Source organism: Meriones unguiculatus, chromosome 4 (genome assembly GCF_030254825.1).
Source record: "Meriones unguiculatus strain TT.TT164.6M chromosome 4, Bangor_MerUng_6.1, whole genome shotgun sequence".
NCBI lineage: Eukaryota > Metazoa > Chordata > Mammalia > Rodentia > Muridae > Meriones > Meriones unguiculatus.
In genome coordinates, this window is record NC_083352.1 from 108,150,748 (window position 1) to 108,175,866 (window position 25,119).

The window sequence follows — 25,119 nt, forward strand, 5'->3', positions numbered from 1 at the left end:
AGTGATTCCAGCTTCCTCTTCTGCCTTGTTGTTCTGTAGATGGTCTGGCTCAACTGATTGGCTCTACTAAAGATCTCTCAAGTAGTTGCTATTACATGGGAACTTCAGTGGGGACACCTTTGGTTAGGATGGCTGTCCCCAGTGGGTTACATGATATGTCTGAGTTGGGCTGGCACTGGGAAGTGGTTACATAAAGCAGTCAATAGAATACTTCAGTGGTATCTTTACATGTTTTAGCCTTCCGGTGTCAAGACAGTTCAACCCCTTGAGGGACTATCCTTTGATGGCTTGTTTTAGGGATAGTAAATCTCTAAGGCTTGCCTGGTCCTGTGTGCAAAGTCACTTCTGTTACATCCTCCTGTGAACTAAGTCAGTAAAGATAATACACAATAAAGATGGAGGGTTATTTCTCCCATCATAGGGAGGAATGGTGAAAACTTGTAGCCAACTATACTATAAGTTCTGGGGTTCCACAGCCATACCGTCTTAGCAGCCTTTGGACGAGCCAAAGATCCTTAGGGTGGGATCTGGATGCTGGGCATTTCCAAGAAAATGACTTCAGGAAATTCAGATTGGTGAAGAAGATGAGATAAAGCTTCTTTGGCACCTCATACAACTGACTGAAGCAGAGGGGCCTGTGGAATTTTACTTCATAATGAACTTCCGCTTTAAAATAGATTTAGAATTATAGGTACTTGCTGTCTGTTTGGAATGTTCCCTGGTATACTGTAGCCAGTCCTCAGGTACATCACAAAACAGTACAGGTCACCTGCTACAATTAATCAATAATATTTCTTATTTATTTTGGCATTTGGGGTTATGTGCTTTTATGTAAGTTTATGAATGTGAGTGGAGGTGCACTCAGAGGATCACTGTAAGATAATCAGTGCGGGTGCTGGAAACGAAACTTGGGTCCTCTAGAAGAGCAGCAAGCACTCTTAACTGCTGATCCATCTCTTCAGTCCCATGATAATATTGACAAAATATTATTATCCATTGTTATCCTTGCTTCCTTTGAATGTTCCTTTATTTTCCCTATAAGGCCTATGTTTTCAGGATTCCATCAAGGTTCTAAAAGTATATATTTATTTATCATGCCTCAGCTTTTTTCTATTTTTTTTTAAATAACTCCAACATAGTAATGGATTATTTGTGAAGTATATTCTTCAAGGGAGTTTAAAATATATCTCACATGGGATTTATATGGTACTTCCTTCAAGACTAGCCAGGGGAGATGGCTTTCCAGGAGGAAGAAGCGGTAGAGTGCCTTTTACCATACCATGGCTAAAGTGCACAATATCCATAGGATGAACCACTGTTGATATTGAGTAACCTCCCAATTGAGGCATGGTTTGCTGGATTCTCCTCTGCAACTAACTTTTCTCACTCTTGCCCTAGTGCATTCTATGTAAGGGTCTCATTCTGTGAATGTCTGCTCTTACATTTACCCTCCTAGGGAAAAGTTAATTCGATATTTTAGAACAAAGAACTAAACGGGCAAGACATTTAGTTCTGTGCTTTGCTTATTTTATCCATGTTCCCTAATACACAGCAACTACTTTTCTATTCCCCTTGCATAGTTTGGCCTATTCCAGGCTATCATACAAATAACATCACATAGTTCATTGCCTTTCCAGATTTCTTGATTTATGAATTTTGAAAGTGAAACTTAAAGAAACAGATCAAGAAAAATATATTTAAACTATTTCCAGGAAAAGTGTTGGAATAAATAGATACGCAACTTGCCCATTTCCCCTTGGATATTTATTACTTCAAGCATTTCTCTATTAGCATATATAATGTATTTTTATATTATGTGGTTTATGATGACCCTATGTAGGCAGCATATTGATCGTACTGGTGAAATTTTTCACTGTGGCCATTGAACACTCTCTCAATCGGCCCGTGGCTTTTTGACTTATTCTGTCAAGGGTGGTTGGTTGGTTGGCTGATTGTCTGTTTGGCTGGTTGTTTAATACAAGCACTTCCTTACTGTCTAATACTACAGCACTTTTCAGGATGACTTTGCATGTTTCCTGTCCTACTGATGGGTATAGCTGCCTTTCCAAAATTCATCAACACTTTTGTTATTGGACTGAGATGGAACTGCCCTCTGAGCAGTGGGTGTCCACACTGCTGCAAGGGCCTTGCTAGTTCTAAGTCAGTGGATAGAGCCAGAGCACAGCTGTGCACATCCCTACATGTAAAGATATGCATCCCTATACATATGTCTATATACATTCACCCATCTTCATAGTAAGCAACAAAGTGTTCAGTTCAGAATTTAAATCAAGACTGTATAGATCAGTCCAGTCTCTTTCATTGTTGGCCTACAACTTCCTAATCCAGTCATGAGAATTCTGGTTCTCCATCTGCAACTGGTTCATAGAACCACTCAGTTTCAGATGTGTGCGCTTGTTTCCTGAGCATGTATCCCTGTGGCAAAGAGGGGATCTGGCCACTTATGTGCACATTCTTTTGCCTTTCTTTTCACAGACTCTAGTCATTTCAAAAGTTGCTTAGGTCAACACTTTTTCTCCCAACCCTTTCCACCAGTTTATTTTATATATTTTAATATACTTAGCTTCTTTCATTTTACAGCCAATATTACAGCCTGAGATCCCATGAGATCTTAAATGCTTTATTTTCAAATTTCATAGCCTAAGGTTTGTTTGTTCTGTGTGCTGTAAGGGTCTTGCATTGACCACTGTAACATCATATAGAACAATTTTGCTTCTTTAAAAGAAAATCCAACTGTGCTTTGCTTATTTTATCCATGTTCCCTAATACACAGCAACTACTTTTCTATTCCCCTTGCATAGTTTGGCCTATTCCAGGCTATCATACAAATAGCATCACATAGTTCATTGCCTTTCCAGATTTCTTGATTTATGAATTTTGAAAGTGAAACTTAAAGAAACAGATCAAGAAAAATACATTTAAACTATTTCCAGGAAAAGTGTTGGAATAAATAGATATTCAAGAACAGTGATTATATTTAATGACATATGATAAACATGCACAAAAGTATCACATGATAAAGGAATTGGAGCTTGTATTGGAAAAGAGATGGATCAATATTAAGGATCAGAAAGCCCAGAAATAGACCCTTGTGTTAAGGCAGATTGATTTTTCAGAGGGATCCATGACAATTAGGTGAAGACAGGGTGGCCCATTTTAAAAATACATGGAATATATGAAAACAAGCCACTTCTCACCTGCTTGGGTAGTCTACACAAAAATTAACTCAAAGTGGATTATAGACCTGAATATAAAAACCCAAATCAAACCACTTTGAGGGGTTAAAAAGGAACAAGAAAACATGGCTACATTTTCTAGACCTTGAGTTAAGTACAGGTTTCTTGGACATAACTCAAAAGCATGACCCATAACATAGTTTAAAAATCAGAGAGAGTTCACCAGAATTAAAATGGGCTTCTTTTCAGAAGACAAACCAATCAATAAAGATCAAGACACCGATCTCAAGACAGAAGCGGGAAGACTCACAGCTGAGAAGGACTTTCCTGCAGGATGTATGAAGGACTCTCCAGACCCAACAGGAAGAGAGTGTGCATCTCAACTGAGGAACAGACCCAGTGCTTGGACAGATGTCTCATAAAAGAAGACTCCAGGATGTGAAGCTGGGTGAGCTGCTGGGCACTGTCAGTTATCGGCAGTATGCAAATTAAATCCACCTTGAGATGTCACTCCAAACCTAGTGCTGCAGGGGAAAAGAAAAGCAGCACAAAGGAAAAAAACAAGCAAACCCTGCCTAGCTTCCAAGGTGTGGAGCAGCTCGACACTCACTCATTGCTCATAGGAATATTAGGTGGCAAAAACTACATCTGCTTTGGACAATATTTCAACAGCTTTTCACATGTTAAATGCATGCTTCCCTTTGGCCCTATCAATCCTTTACTAGGGATTTATCGAAGTGAAATGAAAGCATTTACATACACTAGTTCAGAAAGATTGATAGCTGTGAAAGCTTTATTCATATTCTGTAGATTTGTTCACTATTGTCCACTTGGACTGTGTAGGAAACTGTAGGTCATCTAGTATAGTTGCTCAGTCATTGAAAAGAGCAACTTTTGTCACCATCATCACCTTGGACAGTCAGAGAATGCATTGTCTACTGGGTAAAGAGAAGGAAGCCAGGCTCCTTCTGGGTGGGTGATTCTACTTGAGTACATTTCCAAACAGGGAAGTGCTTCAGGAATGGAAAGTAGACATGGGCCATGGTTGATGCCTGAGAACTGGGTGACTGCAAACAAGCAAATGAGCACAAAGAAGTATGGAGGGGGTGGAAGTCTTATTTTTCTACTTTTGCTGTATGTATGAACATGTGTGTGTGTATGTGCACATGAGTATTTGAATGTGTGTGGTTGCGCATGTGTGTGTTCGTGCATGTTGAGGCCCAAGGCTGATGCCAAGAATCACCCTCTCAATCTCTCTTCCACACCATTCACTGAGACAGGGTCTCTAAATCGGGTGCCCATATGGGTAGTTTCAGCAGGCAGCTTGCTCTGGGGATCCCTTTTCTGCTTTCCTAGACAGGACCTACAGGCAGGTCACTGAACCCACAAGGGATATATATGAGTGTTTAGGGATCTGAACTCTGGTCTTGGTGCTTTCAGGAAAAGTGCAGTCCTAGTTGGTTTTTATACAACCCATATTGTCAATTTAATCCAGCCTAGAGTAGAGCGTCTGGATCAGATGCGCCTGTGACCATGTCTAGTGATTGATTGGTGATTGGCAATTTATATGGGAGGGCCCAGGTCACTATGGGCAACAACATGACTCGGCAAGTGAGCCTGGGCTATATAAGAAAGCTAGATGAACCCACCCTGACTTCCTCCATAGATTGTGATCTTCAAGTGTAAGCCAAATAAACCCTTCTTTCGGCTATGGTGTTTGTCATGGAGTCAGAAAACAAGCTAGTACAAGCTTCAACCACTGATTAGTTTCCTCATCCTCTGGGGGAATTTCCTGTGCCATGACTGTATGACTATAGTGGCAGATGTATGGCCAAAACGTGGAGACCACACTTCACAACACTGCCTCTTCATGTACAGCTGAATAGTGAACAGAAGTTGGAGACAAGCCTCGGTGGATTAGGCTAGAACTCAGTTCAGTTCCCAGTACCCACATGGTATCTACCTCAAGTTCTAAGGAACCCAATGCCCTTTGGGCCTCCACAAGCACTATGACATGGGTGAGCAGATACATGCACACAATAAAAATAAATAAATCTAAAAACAAAGCCACAATAAAGTGAAGTCTCAGAACAGCTCAGTGCGAAGTCAACAGGACATCACAAGGATCTAGTCACTGGCCTTCAGATCTACAAACATTAACTAGATTTCCAGTCTTTACTGTGGGAGTCTGTCAGAGGTTGAGGTGAGTTGCTTGGAAAGCCCAGCTACTTTTGAAGTTAGCCCAAACCCTTCTTTCTGTAATTCTCCATTTAACTTGTGACTCTTTTCATCAGAAAATTTTATTCTGTAGGTTTTCACCATTGTGACAATTTCCTCCCTTCGGTTTTTAAGTTGGAACTTTCCACTAAGCATCTCTGCCAGTGACTAGGTACCAAATGATGGTGCTGGAGGTATTTACAGAAGGCATAGCCTTTGCCTCCTGCTTCACCTCAGTGCTTGAATCGGGGTGCTATTTTCTCAAAGAGGGCTGCTTGGCCATCTGAAATTCCAAGACTGTTTACATCTGACATAGGCAGTTAAGCAGGTGATAACCCTTCTGTCAGATGCCACTTTGGCCCCAAATGGGTAAGGATGGCTATCATAATGGTTACTCATGTTCTCATATATACTCCCCCTCCCCCACTTTCCTAGGAGCTGGTTAAACCAAAAAACTCCATCAGAGACCTAAGGAGGAAAAGAGGCTTTACTCCCTGCCCACCACAGTGCTCTGCAGCAGGCTTCGCTAATGCCTGCATTCTACATGGTGAATTCAAACAAATAATTGTAAATGGTTCTCCAGCTTCATGCCCCCTTTATTTTCAGGGATCCTAAAACAGCTTCCGATGTTCTTTCATTGAAATTGGCAAATCCCAGCATGCCTTGTTTCTTCTATGCATGGAAGGAAAGCCCTCGGTTCTCATATCTTATGCAAGGCCAGCATGTCACAGACACTGTCCACACAAACAATGTACAATTGTGTCCAAGCTTCGCAGTGGTTGTGAGCCACAGGGTTGGAATAAAAAGCAGGGCAAAAATGAAGACAAAAAGTTCTTTTAAGTGAGGGCAGGAGTACCCAGGGACATAAAGGGCCCCCAGTTTTCTCATTGTGTCCAGTCCGCTCCAGTTACTCTACCTCCCAAGGTCCCCCAAGCTGAGACCAGCACTGAATGAACAATGAGGTCACAAGTGTGTGTATTTCTTCTTCTGTCGATGTCACAGATCCATTTCAACAGGCTCATGGCAGGGTGATATTGTCCAAAAGTGATCTGACAGTGACACACAGCCCTCTTCTATAGCTTGTTATCCAGGAAGATGATTTAGATGAAAGGGAGCAAATAAAGTGATTTGTAGTTGAGAGTTGCCGAATAATAGGTGTGTGTCTTCTCAGAGACATGGCTTAGGAAGGCTCCTGGGGAGGACATCAAAAGAGAGCAGATGTGGACTCCAGTCTTGACCCTGCTACTAACTAGCCTTGTGAACAGGCTATTTAGCTGCAGGAATGTTTTGTACCATTTTGGAAGTATTGTCTTGCCTTATTGAGTGCATTATCAGTGAGATTCTAGCTAAAGACATCATGGGCATTTATTTTCTGATGTCAAGCACTAATTTCTTTTCCTAATAACAACCTGGTTTTATTTGAGAGGGAACACGCTCCTTTTTCATCTGAGAGAAGGTAGGTATAAGCAGGTATAAGCGGGTGACTGTCTACTTTTAGACCAGACATACAGAGTTCTTGAGCAATTTGTACTTCTTTCTCCTGTTTCTATAAATAATCCATCATACTGGGGAAGTCAAAATAGCAGCAGCTTGAAGGCACCTTCAGTAAGGAAGCTGAGTGTGATGAATGCTGGTGCTCTGCTCACTTCCTCCTTTTCTTGAGTTCAGGACCCAAGCCAAGGAAATGGTGCTGCTCATTTTCAGTTTGGCTCCTCCCACAACTAAACTAATTAACATAAGATGTTGTAGATTTACTTTGAAGTTTGTCTCCTGGATGATTCCAGATTCTGTCAATTTGACAATCAGCATAATATCTTCCAGGATCTTCCCCTAGTCACAGGCTTTCTTATATTGTTACACATATTTCATGATAGTTTTGAATGTACATTCCCTATCGACTTCTCTTGACTCAGCCTCATTTCAGCCATGGCCACTTGATAACAGTAGGATGTTAGGCAAGCTATCTCACTTGACTTGAGTCTGCCTATCTATAAAATGGAAAAGCCAGAAAGTCTACTTTGTAATGTTTTATTAAATGAGAATGTGTATAGCCAACTTAGCAGCCTGCCTGGAATACAGGTTTGTAATATCCTCAGCAAAGGTGAGGCAGTGGTGGGTTCTAACAGACAATGAGCGTATGGAGCTACTGATGTGCAGACTTCTACCATAATTTGCTGAAAAAAAATAAACTGTATTCCATTCTGCTTTTTTTTTTTCAGAAGTTGTTAACTATGAGTCAGATTGTGGTTTAGACAGGTTTGTATGTAATTAAATTTGAAAGAGATATTTTCTTCTTTAAAAGAGAATTCAAATAAAAAGAAAGGAAAGTCACAACAAATAATTACAAATTAATTATTTTTTATTTGATGACCAATACTTGCAAAAAAAATATTTGCCAAAAGGCAGAAGATAAAACAAATGAAAACAAAAAGTGATTACAATAGAGAAAAAAATATTAACAGAGTGAAGCATAGATAGAAATACATCGTCAGGGAATTTATTAGCCCTCCTCTCTCCTCCCTTCTTTCCTGCCTACCTCTCTCTCTCTCTCCTTCTTTCCTCCCCTCCTTCAGGTACCTTAGTCTTACTACAAGAGAGCCAGGAGATGTGCTCTTTCTAGGTGCCATGAATGAACAGAGAAGTGAGCCCGAGTGAGGACACCATCTGCACCATCACCATCCTGTGGGACTGTTTTCTCTTCTCCTTTTTTTTAACTTTTATTAATTACACTTTATTCACTTTGTACCCCCCCACAAACCCCTCCCTCCTCCCCTCCTAATCCCACCTTCCCTCTCCCTTTTTCATACATGCCCCTCCCCAAGTCCACTGATAGGGGAGGTCCCCCTCTCCTTCCTTCTGATCTTAGTCTATCAGATCTCATCAGGAGTGGCTGCATTGTCATCTTCTGTGGCCTGGTAAGGCTTCTGCCCCTTCAGGGGGAGGTTGATCAAAGAGCAGGCCAATCAGTTCATGTCAGAGGCAGTCCTTCTTCCCATTACTATGTAACCCACTTGGACACTGAACTGCCATGGGCTACATCTGTGCAGGGGTTCTAGGTTATCTCCATGCCTGGTACTTGGTTGAAGTATGAGTCTCTGGAAAGACCCCTGTGTTCAAATTTTCTGGTTCTGTTGCTCTCCTTGTGTGGTTCCTGTCCTCTCCAGCTCTTACTATTTCCACTTCTTACATAAGATTCCATGCACTCTGCCCAACAGTTGGCCATCAGGCTCAGCATCTGCTTTGATAGTCTGCAGGGCAGAGCCTTTCAGAGGCCCTCTGTGGAAGGTTCCTGTTTTCTTCTTCTGATGTCCATCCTCTTTGCCTTTCAGGATGGGGATTGAGCATTTTAGTCAGAGTCCTCCCTCTTGATTAGTTTCTTTAGATGTACAGATTTTAGTAGGTTTACCCTATATTATATGTTTATATGAGTGAGTATATACTGTGTGTGTCTTTCTACTTCTGGGACAGCTCACTCAGGATGATCCTTTCCAGTCCCCACCATTTACTTGCAAATTCCATGATTTCCTTATTTTTCATTTTTCAGTAATATTCCATTGTCTAGGTATACTACAATTTCTGTATCCATTCTTCAGTTAAGGGACATCTGGATCGTTTCCAGCTTCTGAGTATTACAAATAAAGCTGCTACAAACATGGTTGAGCAAATGTCCTTGTTGTGTACTTGAGACTCTTTTGGATATATGCCTAGGAGTGGTATGGCTGGATCTTGAGGATGCGCTATTCCTAGTTGTCTGAGAAAGTGCCACATTGCTTTCCAGCGTGGTTGTACAAGTTTACATTCCCACCAGCAGTGGAGAAGGGTTCCCCTTTCTCCACAACCTCTCCAGCATGTGTTGTCACTTGAGTTTTTCATCTTGGCCAATCTGGTGGGTGTAAGGTGAAATTTCCGGGTCATTTTGATTTGTATTTCCCTGATAGCGAATGACGTTGAGCATTTCTTTAAGTGTTTCTCTGCCAATTGATATTCCTCTATTGAGAATTCTCTGTTTAGCTCTGTTCTCCATTTTTTTAAGTGGATTACTTGGTTTGTTACTTTTCAGCTTCTTTAGTTCTTTATATATACTGGATATTAGCCCTCTGTCAGATAAAGGGTTGGTGAAGATTCTTTTCCAATCTGTAGGCATTCATTTTGTTTTTATGACGGTGAGAGGAAACCCTCACAGTGCGGGAATCAGTCGGGTCCACCCTCAGGTCACCCAACCAGCACCTGGAAGAGATCCCAGGTCACACAGGCACTAGGTTACCAGACCAGAGCCACACGCCTGCGTGTCCCAATCACCTTCCCAGGCTGAACTGTTTTTCTCTTCTTTTGACAGGCATGTTTACTTCTGTCTCTGGTCTTCTCACTGCTGTGCTTTAGTACAAAGAATTGAGAGCGTCCCATGCCCAGCAAGGCTACAAACTGAAAAGGAACATGAAACTCATTCATGTTCCTTGCAAAGGTGGTTCATCACTCTTAGTAAGCTTAGTAAGAGCCACCGCCTCAGAGGGATCTTCCCTGCTAAAGCCAATCACCTCACACTTTAATTTGAAGCAGAACACTTAACCACTGTCTGACAGTATTTTGTGTTTTAAAGTTCATTTTTTATTTTCTCCTACTCCATAGATCAAAAAGTATGAAACCAGCCAGGTGCAGTAGTGCATGCCTGCAATTCCAGCACTCTTGGAGGCAGAGGCAGGTGCATCTCTATGAATTCGAGGCCAGCCTGGCCTACAAAGTGAATCCAGGAAAGCCAAGGCCACAGGGAGAAACCCTGTCTTGAAATACCAAAAAAGAAAAGTATGAAAGCAGTGATTTGCCATTGGTTTATTTATTTATTTATTTATTTATTTATCTATCTATCTATCTATCTATCTATTTATTTATGTCTCTAATATATATATATATATATATATATATATATATTCTCATTTGCTGATGTTTTTATTTATTTCTGAAACTCTATCACCAAGCATGATTTTGGACAGAATACACAGCCAATAAACATGCACTAACATTAATGAATAAACCAGAAGATGAGCAAATACATGCCATTTCATGGAGAATGGTGAAATTGTACATGGGAAAACAGCAAAATCTGGCCTTTCATTCAACATATAAATACCTCCCTCCCACCCCTACATTGTTCCAGTCTTAAGAGCATCCAGAGAGCACTTGAAAACCCCTGTGAGGTGGGAGCTGACCACACCACATTATTGTATCCAGGGTTCCATAACTAAATGTGTGCTGTGATGCAGACATCTTGTTACAAGTCTATCACAGTAACAACATAAGCTATGGGTTACTAAGATTACCACTTTGATAATAAAGGGCTGATGACACAAATAGCTTTGTCCCTGGTCACACTGTGAGTGACTCAGCTCATTGTGCTGTACTTTAAACTGAAATAATTTAACAGTTCCAAAGGAAAACTCAGTCTTTCCCCATCTTTAGTTGTCAGGCATTTTCTTCCTCTATGTTATGAGGCAGAATGCTTCCCTCTAATCTTCCATTGGTAATATTTCTCCCTATAGCTTAGAGGCTCTCCTAGTATTTCTTCTTCTTCTAAGGTTCCTAATTTAAGAGAAGAAAATCTATATGATGACAATATCTCCATACCATTCTCTAACAGAAATTACTTTTTGATGTAGAGAGGGTTGGTCATAGTTTCTTCAACTATGGTATGAAACCGTATAAAGGCTTTCTCTATATGATCTGTCCAGTGAAATACCATGAGAATACTTTAGTATCTCTGGCTGATAAACACACCAGGTTTTCACCTTTGCAGCCTGTTTGGGCTAGCTCATTTAGCAAGTATCCCTAACAAGTCCTATCAAACTTCAGCTATAATCCTGGCCTTTATCAAAAGCAATCAGCTTTTCCATTCTGTGCTGTTTTGCTTAAATGGTCTTCTACATTCATTGTTATTTAACACAAAATTGGAGATTGCAGAGATAGCTCTGTGGGTAGAAGCACTTCCTGCTTTGCATAGCACCAAGGCTCAGTATATAGCACCACCATATTGGCTTACAGCTCTCTGTAACTTTGGTTCCCAGAGATCTGATGCACTCTTCTCACTCCTGTGGACCCTGTGTGCATAGTACATATGTTGCTCAGACATACATGTACATCTGTACACACGAAAAGCATTTAAAAGATATTTTAGCACAGAAGAGGAAGAGCAAATGCAAGAACAGAACTTCTCCTATCTGACTCTCAGAAAAGACTGGGCCTCAGGGTGAAAGTTATCTCACTAGGAATAAAAGGTATGTAAAATAAAAGTAGTATCCTTGATTTACTTAGAGAAAAAGAACCCTTATCTTGTGTTTGCTAGAATTAGTGGCTACAGGAAGAAATAAGTAAATACTTCCATAAGCTATGACAGCAAAACTGATCCAATCCAGATTGTGGGTAAACAGCCCTTCTCCTCTGAAAGGCCATAATGTATGTTTTCGCATTCAGCTTGCAATTCTACTTATGGAGCAACACACTAACAAATCATAGGACAGAAATGAATATGAATTTGTTTCCAGGATGTTTGTTACAGCTTACAGTGATAATTTAAATACATAACACCATGACACAACAGTGCAGCACATGTGTCATTCACTTAGAGGATGCTCAGTGACGTCATTGCAGCTTCTTTACTTCCTCTGCCGTTTTGTGCTTTCTGAATTTTCCCATAATATTTTTATGTAGTGAGAAAACACAGTAGATTCCATTTTTCTATTTGTGAATTCTTTGATTGTTTCATAAAACATATTTTGATTATATTACCCCAACTCCTCCCAGATCCACCCCATTTCTTTACATACCCAACTTCGTGTCATATAAATTATATTTATACACACATGTATACAATACCCATTGGCTAACTTGTGTTCTGTATACACTCTTGAGTGTATAGCCTTCCCCAGGAGCATGGTCAACCTACCAATGTTTGGACCACTAAAGAAAATTGTATCTCAGCAGCTATTAATTGCCAGTATTCTTCAGCTGCATCCTACTTTTAAATGAATGTGATTAAAGTATACATTAGAATGGTTTGCTTCAAGGAGAAAATGCAATGTGTATTTTACATTGTAGAAAGATAGTTTAATATTTTATCTTGTTAGAAAAATAGAGAGCTGTACTGAACAGCTTGTCTAAGTAAATGTGTCTTGCTAACAACCTTTTGACTTACCAAGAAGCCTGGATTTACCGTCTGAAATGTCTGAGTTAAGTTTTGTTCTTTCTCTCTCTCTTGTTTGCAGCTGTGTTTTCTTCTATGTCAAATTCCCTTTTTTGGCAGAGTGGAGTAGTCAGGAAACAGTGAATTAAATTTCAGTTAGCCACATGGCAGCCACTGCAAACCCTGGCCTTGTACCTTATCCGGGGTCCCTGATGATTTTGTCACCATCACTGTTCCAAGTTCTTATTGGTTCTTCTTTCTCCCTTTACTGGAATACAAGCTACCTCTTAACAACATGTATGTTATCCCTTCTTTTTTTTTTTTTTGTTTTTTGCGGTCCAACCTATGCATCATACACAGTAAGTGCTCAAGAAATACAAGCTATCTATGGGAATTAATGATTAAATAGTGGGCTGAAGCCAAGACAGAAGGCAAGCTAAAGGCAACATTAGGAAACTTTGCTCAGGTAAGGACTCCAGGAAAGGACTGTTTGAGTCCTCAGGTATCCAGCTCAGACCCAATAAAGAGCAGGAAGTAGAAGGAAGACAATACAATGGGAGGCTGTGGGCAGAGAAGATATAGTAATAGTAGTTACTGCATCAAAAAATCCCCTTGGAGGCTGATTAAGTACAAATCAGAACTCAGTATCCAAATTTCAGCATCCACATCTGAAAGAAAGAGTAAGTATAGACACTTGCTGCCCTCTTTGGGGCCTGAGTAGCGTTCCTTAGGCTTTAAGTTCAGCCTGAAGGGCAGACCCTGAAAATAGGGAGCCTTTAGAAATGCACCAAGGACCACATCTCTGTCCTTAGAAAAAAGGAGCAACTGTTAATTTGTCTCCTCAGGAGGCAGATCTTGCAAAATGCACTCCTTTCATGTTGCTTTAAGTCTGTCACTGTTATTTCAAGTGTCAGCAAGGGTAATATTGGTAGAAATGGTGAAAGCTCGGAGGATTAAATAAGTTTATGTAAATTCAGATGGGTTTGTTCTCATGGGCGTCCCTTGCTTTAATCAAAGAGTTTGCCTTGACAATGGAAGAATAAATGGAACACTAATTAAGAAAATTTCCAATTATTTTTCTTTGTGGAGGAGACAAACAATGGAAGGGTTCTAGCCCTGACAAGATCAATTGTATTCCAAACAAGGCTGATTACTCAAGGGACTCTATCTCAGCTTCCTATTTCGCAACTGAAAGCATTCTTGACTTTTTTCCAGTGCCTATGCTTCTCTTCTTTTTTCCCTGTTTCTATGTTATTACCAGTCTTGTGGGAAATAAACACTTCCAATCATCAGGTGGCTCAATCCCTAACTGCCTAGGTGTACCTACGTAATTAACGAACTCAGCCATGCTCCTTTTTTGATGGTTATAGGACCCATCGTACTGGGAATAGCTTTAGTCTTGTGTTTTAGTAACACAGCAATTGGGCAGGTCTGCACCCAGTCTTCTGACAGAACAGAGGAAAAATGTAGAGACTACATACAAACTTACTATTATTCCAAAGTGTGTTCTCAGTGTGTGTACAGACATCGCTTGGGTGCAGCACACATTATTTATACCAACGCGGCTCAAAATAATGAGGTGAGACAAAGGTATGATCCAAAAAGTACTGGATTCCTCACTTCTGCTGACTAGTTTTACGTCCACTTGACACAAGCTAGAGTCATTGTGGTGGAGGACAACTCAACTGAGAAAATGTGTGCGTGTTTTGGGTTGGGACAGTATGTGCACTGTACAAGTTAGAGACCAGAGGATTTCCCCCTTTACTATGTGGGGCCTGGGGATCAAACTCAGGTCATAAGCCTTGGAAGCAAGCACCTTTACCTGCTGATCTGTCTCACTGACCCTAAAGACATTGAGTCTAATGTATAGGAGTAAGTTATTTGGTTCCTACCCTAAACACAAAATGGTGCTCAACCAGAGACCTGAGAAATGTTCCCCTACTGAAGGGGCTTTGTCAGATGAATATTTATTGCATCTGATGCTTTTTTATCATCTAAATAGAACTTAAATCCTTCTCTTTCCCTCCCCCTTCTCCCCACCACAAACACAAACATGATTCAACATCATTTGTGCCATTCAGGACCAATTCCCAAGGGAAGGCCATTTTTCTTTCTTTTCAAATAATATCCAAAGACATGTTGCTTATCGTAAGCATAATTTGGAGGCTGGAGAAAAACTTAACATAAAGATATTATGGATATATAGAAAGGAGATGACACCTGGGAGAAAAGATAATGGTTATAAAATAACAAAGAACTCTTTGATTGTTGTCATTAAACTTTTCCATCCTCACCTCTAACCATTTACCAAGATGTAGAATATGACCATGCCCAGAAAGCTAATTTTAGTTCCCAAACTGGAGGCATACCAGGGTGCGGGCACCTTAGACTTATTTGTCTCAAAGACTCAGAAGCATCAAAACCTGCATCTTCTGAGAGAGGGACTTGTGAATTAGACACTACAATCAAGCCCCAGGGAAGGGACAGTTCTTTGACCTCTTGGTGATTATTATTCAGAAAAGACTTCTAAATGTGTGGAGGGGACTAGAGATATGGCTCAACAGTTAAGGGGAATAATTGTTCTTGCAGAGGACTTGGGTTCGGTTCCCAAAATGGTGGCTCACAACCATCTATAACTCCAGTTTCCAAAGGATCTGATACTCTTTCCTGACATCTGGGGGCCCTTCACAAATGTGGTGCACAGCTATATATAAAGGCAAAGACTCCTACAGCTAAAATGAAGATTAAAAAAAAATCTTTGTAAAAATCCTGTTAAGCTTCAAAGAAGAACACTGTGTTTTACAATTATGACCATTAAACAAAAATGCACCTTGTGCACATCTTGACCTTATCTATAAAGAAACTTCTTTTAGACATTTAAGGACATTAAAACTAACTAATACAACTCAAGAGAGAAAGATGTTTTAAGTAAATGCTTAATTTGCTAGTAGAAAACAAGAGTCTCAGACAAAATTATTTTAGATCATTCCTTTTGCCTGCTGACTGCTGTGGTAAATAAGATTAAATTCAGATGAAAATAAAAGACTCTGGCTTCTTTAGTTCTTTATATATTCTGGATATCAGCCCTCTGTCAGATATAGGGTTGGTGAAGATCCTTTCCCAGTCTGTAGATTGTCGTTTTGTTCTGACAACAGTGTCTTTTGCTTTACAGGAGTTTTTTAGTTTCATGAGGTCCCATTTATTGATTGTTGCTCTTAGAGCCTGTGCTGTTGGAGTTCTGTTCAGGAAGTTGTCTCCTGTGCCAATGAGTTCTAGGCTCTTACCCACTTTTTCTTCTAACTGATTTAGAGTGTCTGGTTTTATGTTGAGGTCTTTGATCCACTTGGATTTTAGTTTTGTGCAGGGTAATAAATATGGACCTATTTTCATTTTTCTGCATGTAGACATCCAGTTGGACCAGCACCATTTGTTGAAGATGCTGTCTTTTTTCCATTGAATGGTTTTGGCTTCTTTGTAAAAAATCCAGTATCTATAGGTGGGTTTATTTCTGGGTCTTCTATTCAGTTCCATTAATCCTCCTTTCTATTTCTGTGCCAATACCATGCAGTTTTTATTACTATTGCTCTGTAGTATAGCTTGAGGTCAGGGATGGAGATACCTCCAGATGATCTGTTGTTGTATAGGATCACTTTGGAAATTCTGGGTTGTTTTTTTTTTTTTTTTGTTTCTCCATATGATGCTGAGAATCTTTCTTTCAAGGTCTATAAAGAATTGTGTTTGTATTCTGATGGGAACTGCATTGAATCTGTAGGTTACTTTTGGCAGGATGGCCATCTTCACTATGTTAATCCTTCCAATCCATGAGCACGAGAGATCTTTCCATCTTCTGATATCTTCGTCAATTTCTTTCTTCAGAGATTTGAAGTTTTTTTTTTTTTTTTTTTTTTTTTCAAACAGGTCTTTCACTTGCTTGGTTAGAGTCACCCCAAGGTACTTTATGTTATTAGTGGCTATTGTGAAGGGTGTTGTTTCCCTGATTTCTTTCTTGGCCCATTTGTCTTGGGTAGAAGTTAAAAAGCAATGAATCAAGCAATCCAATTAAAAAATGGGGTGCAGAACTAAACAGAGAATTCTCTGTAGAGGAATATAGAATGGCAGAGAAACACTTAAAGAGATGCTCAACATCCTTAACCATCAGAGAGATGTAAATCAAAACAACCCTGAGATTTCACCTTATACCCATCAAAATGGCTAAAATAAAAAACTCAAATGACAACACATGCTGGAGAGGTTGTGAAGAAAAGGGAACCCTCCTCCATTGCTGGTGGGAATGTAAACTGTTACAACCACTTTGGAAATCAATATGGTGCTTTCTCAGATAATTAGAAATAACGCTTCCTCAAGATCCAGCTATACCACTCCTAGGCATATATCCAAAAGATGCTCAAGTACATGATAAGAACATTTGCTTAGCCATGCTTGTAGCAGCTTTATTTGTAATAGCCAGAACCTGGAAACAACCTAGTTGTCCATCAACAGAGAAATGGAAACAGAAATTGTGTTATTTTTACATAATGGAATACTACTCAGCAATTAAAAACAAGGAAATCATGACATTTGCAGGCAAATGGTGGGGTCTAGAAAAGATCATTCTGAGTGAGGTATCCCAGAAGGAGAAATGCACAGATGGTATATACTCACTTATATAGACCTATAAGATATGATAGACATACTGAAATCTATGCACCTAAAGAAGTTAAACAAGAAAAAGGACTCTGTGTTAGATGATCAATCCTCACTTAGAAAGACAAAGTGGATGGACATTGGATGTAGGACAAAACAAGTAACAGGACAGTAGCCTACCACAGAGGGCCTCTGAAAGACTCTACCTAGCAGTGTATCAAAGCAGATACTGAGACTAACAACCAAACCTTCGGCAGAGTGCAGGGAATCATATGAAAGAAGGGGGAGTTAATATGACCTGGAGAGAACAGGAGCTACCAAGGACCAAATATATCTGGGCACAGGGGTCTTTTATGAGACTGCTTCTCCAACCAAGGACCATGTATGGATATAACCTAGAACCTCTTCACGGATGTAGCCCATGGTACTCAGTATCCAAGTGGGTACCCTAGTAAGGGGAACAAGGAGTATTTCTGACATGAACTCAATGGTGAGCTCTTTGACACACCCCACTGAGGGAGAAACAGCCCTGCTAGGTCACAGAGGAGGACCTTGCAGCCAGTCTTTAAGATACCTGATAAACCAGGGTCAGATGAAAGGGGAGGAGGTCCTCCCCTCTCAGTGGACTTGGAAAGGGGCAGCGAGGATATGAGGGAGGGAGGATGTGGTTGGGAGTGAATGAGGGAGTGGGATACAGCTGAGATACAAAGTTAATAAACTGTAACTAATATTAAAAAAATAAGAATTAAAAAAAATACTCTGGCCTTTTAAACTCACTCCTTGCTTCCCAGATGTAGACAGACCACCTTGCTTCCCAGATGTAGACAGCACAACAGAAGAAAAGCAGTAGTTTGCCGTGATATGCTAGTGGCCCCTTTCTGCTGCCACAGAGCAGGTGCTGCCAACATTGTGGGACTCCTTAAGAGTCTCATATCAGCATTAGCCCTGATTCTGTGATGCCATCAACTCTGTCTCTGTATCATTAGTTACTGAGAACTTTCAACTATTTCATTGTTTCTGACATTAAACATTCTCACAGATTTACCTTTGAAATGGACTCTTATATGTTCCTTTAAGCCATTACAGTGCTGAGAGATTTTCACAAAATTTGTCAAATTGTGAGACTTCTCAGGGAGAACTCCAAGTCAACTGAGCTTGTTAAAAAAGCAAAAAAACAAAACAAAGCAAAGATGTGGGACCGTCACCTCGCTAGGAATTTTCCTCTAGGTGTTCTTGGTTCCTGACTTGGTGAGAGTGTGTGTGTGTGTGTTCTTTTTAAAAAAATATTTTTATTTATTACAATTTATTCCCTTTGTATCCCAGGTGTAGCCCCTTCCCTTGTCCCCTCCCAATCGCACCCTCCCTCCCTTTTCTTCTCCCATATGCCTTCCCCAGTTCACTGATGGGGAGGTCCTCTTCCCCTTCCATCTGACCCTATCCTAACAGGTTTCATCAGGACTGTATGCATTGTCTTCCTCTGTGGCCTGGCAAGGCTGCATCCCCCAGGGGAAGGTTATCAAAGAGCCAGCCACTGAGTTCATGTCAGAGACAGTGCCTGCTCCCATTACTAGGGCACCCACTTGGAGACTGAGCTGCCATGGCTACATCTGTGCAGGGGTTCTAGGTTATCTCCATGCATGGTTCTCTGTTGGAGTATCAGTCTCAGAAAAGACACCTGAGCCCAGATATTTTAGTTCTGTTGCTCTCCTTGTGAAACTCCTGTTCCCTCCTGGTCTTTTTATCTCCCACTTATTTCATAAGATTCCCTGCACTCTGCCCAAAGTTTGGCTATAAGTCTCAGCATCTGTTTTGATACCCTGCTGGATAGAGTCTTTCAAAGGCCCTCAATGGAAGGCTCCTGTCCTGTTCTCTGACTTCTTCTTCTTCTTCTAATGTCCATCTCATTTTCCTTTCTGAATGAGGCTTGATCATCTTACCCATGGTCCTCCTTCTTGCTTTAGGTATACAGATTTCATTATGATTATCCTATATTTATATATTTAATATCCATTTATAAGTGAATATAGGGTTTCATCAACCTTATATCTGACAGAAGATTAATATCCAGAATATATAAAGAAATCAAGAATTTAAACAGCAACAAATCAAGTAATCCAATTAAAAAATGGGTTACAGAGATAAACAGAGAATTCTCTATAGAGGAATATCGAATGGCAGAGAAACACTTAAAGAAATGCTTAATGTCCTTAGTTATCAGGGAAATGTAAATAAAAACGACCTGAGATTTCACCTTACACCCATCAGAATGGCTAAGATCAAAAACTCAAGTGACAATGCATGCTGGAGAAAATGTGGAGAAAGGGGATCCCTTCTCCATTGCTAATGGGAATGCAAAATTATACAACCCTTTGGAACTCAATCTGGCACATTCTCAGACAATTAGGAATAGTGTTTCCTCAAGATCCAGCTATTGCACTTCTAGGCATATATCCAAACTATGTTCAAGTATAGAACAAATACATTTGCTCAGCCATGTTTGTAGCAGCTTTATTAGTAATAGCCAGAACCTGGAAACAACCCAGATGTCCCTCAATTGAGGAATGGATACAGAAATTATGGTATATTTACACAATGGAATACTACTCAGCAATTAAAAACAAGGAAATCATGAAATTTGCAGGTGGGAAATGGTGGGAACTAGAAAAGATCATCCTGAGTGAGGTATCCCAGAAGGTTCATGACTTCTTTTGTTAGGAACTGACCATCCTGAGAAAAAATGTGTGTTTAAAGGGAGAGTAGGACTCCTTCCATTCAGTGTTCTAAAATGATGAAAGCAAGCATTGCTGAAAAACCTATTTATAAAATAGGCAATGGTCACAGGTTTTAAGGTTTCAGCCTGGATAGGAAGGCAATCTGGCTGTTGTATCTGTGACTGCATTGACTGTCAGGGTTGATTTCTGTGTGGAGCCAGACCAACTTAAGACTTAACCAAAGGTTCTGATGAGAGGACAAAGAAAACTTTAGTTCTGTGTTCTTGTCCAGGACTGGACTTGGCAAGGCTGGTGTAGGGCTGGAGCCAGTTCAAAGGAGTCAAGGTTGCAGTTTCTAGGGTCTTGATTCCTCTTTCTGGGCTGTGGTTATCAGCCCCTAAGCAGCTGTGTCTAAAGCAACCTGTGTTTTCTGTGCCAACATTGTCTGATTTAGCTATCTGCTTACATTGGCTTTTCCTTCTGCCCTGAAAATGTTATATAAGATGCTGTAATTCTTTTTTTTCAGTTTTTTTTATTATTCAGAATGTTTTTTTAATTTTTCATCAATTACACTTTATTCATTCTGCATCCCCCCATAAGCCCCTCCCTCCTCCCTATGCTTGCATGCCACTCCCCAAGTCCACTGATAGGGGAGGTTCTCCTCTCCTTTCTGATCTTAGTCTATCAGTTCACATCAAAAGTGGCTGCATTGTCCTCTACTATGGCCTGGTGAGGCTGCTCCCTTCCAGGGGGAGGTGATCAAAGAGCAGGCCAATCAGATTATGTCAGAGGCAGTCCCTCTTCACATTACTATGTAACCCAATTGGACTCTGAACTGCCCTGGGCTACATCTGTGCAGGGGTTCTAGGTTATCTCTATGAATCGTCCTTGGTTGGAGTATGAGTCTCTGGGAAGATCCCTGTGTTCAAATTTTCTTGTTCGGTTGCTCTCCTTGTGGAGACACTGTCCTCTCCAGCTCTTACTATTTCCCAGTTCTTACCTAAAATTCCATTCACTCTGCCCAACAGTTGCCCATCAGGCTCAGCAAATGCTTTGATAGTCTGTAGGGCAGAGGCTTTCAGAGGCCTTCTGTGGTAGGTTCCTAGTTTGTTTCCTGTTTTCTTCTTCTTCTGATGTCCATCCTCTTTGCCTTTCCGGATGGGGATTGGACATTTTAGTTAGGGTCCTCTCTCTTGCTTAGTTTCTTTAGTGGGTTTGTCCTATGTTGTATGTCTATATGAGTGAGTGTATACCATGTGTGTCTTTTTGCTTCTGGGACAACTCACTCAGGATGATCCTTTCTAGATCCCACCATTTACCTGCAAATTTCATGATTTCCTTATTTTTCATTGCTGAGTAATATTCCATTGTGTAGATGTACCACAATTTCTGCATCCATTCTTCAGTTGAGGGCATCTGGGTTGTTTCCAGCTTCTGGCTATTACAAATAAAGCTGCTACAAACATGGTTGAGCAAATTTCCTTTTTGTGTACTTGAGCCTCTTTTGGATATATGCCCAGGAGTGGTATGGCTGGATCTTGAGGAAACGCTATTCCTAGTTGTCTGAGAAAGCATCAGATTGATTTCCAGAGTGGTTGTACAAGTTTACATTTCCACCAGCAGTGGAGAAGGGTTCCCCTTTCTCCACAACCTCTCCAGCATGTGTTCTCAGTTGAGCTTTTGATCTTGGCCATTCTCATGGGTGTAAGGTGAAATCTCAGGGTTGTTTTGATTTGCATTTCCCTAATGGCTAGTGAGGTTGAGCATTTCTTTAAGTGCTTCTCTGCCATTCGATATTCCTCTACAGAGAATTCTCTGTTTAGCTCTGTTCCCCATTTTTTAAGTGGATTACTTGGTTTGCTGCTTTTCAGCTTCTTTAGTTCTTTATATATACTGGATATGAGTCCTCTGTCAGATAAAGGGTTGGTGAAGATTCTTTCCCAATCTGTAGGTGGTCGCTTTGTTTTGATGACGGTGTCCTTTGCTTTACAGAAGCTTTTCAGTTTCATGAGGTCCCATTTATTGATTGTTGCTCTTAGAGCCTGTGCTATTGGTGTTCTGTTCAGGAAGTTTTCTCCTGTACCAATGAGTTCTAGGGTATTACCCATTTTTTTTCAAGCCGATTTAATGTGTCTGGTTTTATGTTGAGGTCTTTGATCCACTTAGACTTCAGTTTTGTGCAGGGTGATAAGTATGGATCTATTTTCATTTTTCTACATGTAGACATCCAGTTAGACCAGCACCATTTGTTGAAGATGCTATCTTTTTTTCCATTGTATGGTTTTGGCGTCTTTGTCAAAGATCAGGTGTCCATAAGTGTGTGGGTTTATTTCTGGGTCCTCTGTTTGGTTCCATTGATCCACCATTCTGTTTCTATGCCAGTACCATGCAGTTTTAAAAACTGTTGCACTATAGTACAACTTAAGATCAGGGATGGAGATACCTCCAGAAGATCTTTTATATTGTAGAGGATTGTTTTAGCAATTCTGGGTTTCTTGTTATTCCATATGAAGTTGAGAATTTTTCTTTCCAGGCCTGTAAAGAATTGTGTTGGTAATTTGATGGGCATTGCATTGAATCTGTAGATTGCTTTTGGTAAGATGTTGAGCTTTTGATCTTGGCCATTCTCATGGGTGTAAGGTGAAACATTTTTACTATGTTAATCTTGCCAAGCCATGAGCATGGGAGATCTTTCCATCTTCTCATATCTTCTTCTAATTCTTTCTTCAGAGATTTGAAATTTTTTTCATACAAGTCTTTGACTTCCTTGGTTAGGGTTACTCCGAGGTACCTTATGTCATTTGTGGCTATTGTGAAGGGTGTTGTTTCCCTAATTTCTTTCTCAGCCCTTTTGTCTTTTGTATACAGGAGGGCTACTGATTTTTTTGAGTTAATTTTGTATCCGGCCACTTTGCTGAAGGTGTTTATCAGCTGTAGGAGTTCCCTGGTAGAGTTTTTGGGGTCACTCACGTATACTATCATATCATCTGCAAATAGTGATAATTTGACTTCTTCCTTTCCAATGTGTATCCCCTTGATCTCCTTCAACTGTCTTATTGCTCTAGCAAGGACTTCCAGAACTATGTTGAAGAGATATGGAGAGAGTGGGCAGCCTTGTCTTGTCCCTGATTTCAGTGGGATTGCTTTAAGTTTCTCTCCATTCAGTTTGATGTTGGCTATAGGCTTGCTGTATATTGCCTTTACTATGTTTAGATATGTGCCTTGTATTCCTGATCTCGCCAATACTTTGAATATGAATGGATGCTGGATTTTGTCAAATGCTTTTTCAGCATCTAGGGAGATTATCATGTGGTTTTTTTCTTTCAATTTGTTAATATGGTGGATCACATTGATGGATTTCCGTATATTGAACCACCCCTGCATACCTGGGATGAAGCCTACTTGGTCATAGTGGATAATATCTTTGATGTGTTCTTGGATTCGGTTTGCAAGTATTTTATTAAGTATTTTTGCATCAATGTTCATAAGGAAGATTGGCCGGAAATTCTCTTTCTTTGTTGAGTCTTTGTGAGGTTTAGGTACCAAGGGGACTGTAGCTTCATAGAATGAGTTTGGTAATGTTCCTTCTGTTTCTATTTTGTGGAATAGTTTGAAGAGAATTGGTGTTAGCTCTTCTTTGAAGGTCTGGTAGAATTCTGCGCTGAAGCCATCTGGTCCTGGGCTTTTTTTGGATGGGAGACTTTTGATGACCGCTTCTATTTCTTTGGGGGATATAGGTCTATTTAGTTGATTTACCTGGTCCTGGTTCAGCTTTGGTAAGTCAAATTGATCAAGAAAATTGTCCATTTCATTTAGATTTTCAAATTTTGTGGCATATAGACTTTTGAAGTAAGTCCTAATGATGGTTTGGATTTCCTCAGTGTCTGTAGTTATATCCCCCTTTTCATTTCTGATTTTGTTGATTTGGGTGGTGTCTCTCTGCCTTTTAGTTAGCGTGGCTAAGGGTTTGTCGATCTTGTTGATTTTCTCAAAGAACCAACTCTTGGTTTCATTGATTCTTTTAATTGTTTTATTTGTTTCCGATTGATTTCAGCCCTGAGTTTGATTATTTCTAGCCATCTACTCCTTCTTGGTGTGTCTGCTTCTTCTTTTTCTAGGGTTTTTAAGTGAGCCATTAGGGTGCTTGAATGAGCTGTCTCGAATTTCTTCTTGAAGGCACTTAGTGCTATAAACTTTCCTCTTAGCACTGCTTTCATTGTGTCCCACAAGTTTGGGTATGTTGTGTCTTCATTTTCATTGATTTCTAGAAAGACTTTAATTTCTTTCTTTATTTCTTCCCTGACCCAGCTGTCATTTAGTAACAAGTTGTTCAGTTTCCATGTGTGTGTAGGCTTTCTGTTATTTCTGTTATTGTTGAGGTCCAGCTTTATTCCGTGGTGATCAGACAAGATACAAGGGATTATTTCAATCTCTTTGTATCTGTTGAGGCTTGCTTTGTGACCCACTATACGGTCTATTTTGGAGAAGGTTCCATGAGGTGCTGAGAAGATAATAAATTCTTTTGTGTTTGGGTATAAAGTTCTGTAAATGTTTGTTAGGTCCATTTGATTCATAACCTCTGTCAGAGACATTGTTTCTTTGTTTAATTTCTGTTTTGTTGACCTGTCCTTTGTTGAGAGTGGGGTGTTGAAGTCTCCCACTATTAATGTGTGGGGATCTATATGTGCTTTAAATTTTATCAATGTTTCTTTCACAAATGTGGGTGCCCTTGTATTTGGGGCATAGATGTTCAGGATTGTGATGTCTTCCTGGTGGAATTTTCCCTTGATGAGTATGAAGTGTCCTTCCCCATCTCTTTTGATTAATTTTGGTTGAAAGTCTATTTTATCAGATATTAGAATGGCTACTCCTGCTTGCTTCTTGGGTCCGTTTGCTTGGAAAGATGTCTTCCAACCCTTTACCCTCAGGTAATGTCTATCTTTGTGTCTTAGGTGTGTTTCTTGTATGCAACAGATTGCTGGGTTTTCTTTACGTATCCATTCTGTTAATCTGTGTCTTTTTATTGGAGAATTGAGTCCATTGATGTTGAGAGAGATTAATGACCAGTGGCTGTTAGATCCCTTGATTTTGATGTTGCTGTGGTCATCAGGTTGTGCGCTTGGTTGCTTTTTGTTTTACTGAAGTGAGGTTATTTATTTCCTGTGTTTTCTTGGATGTA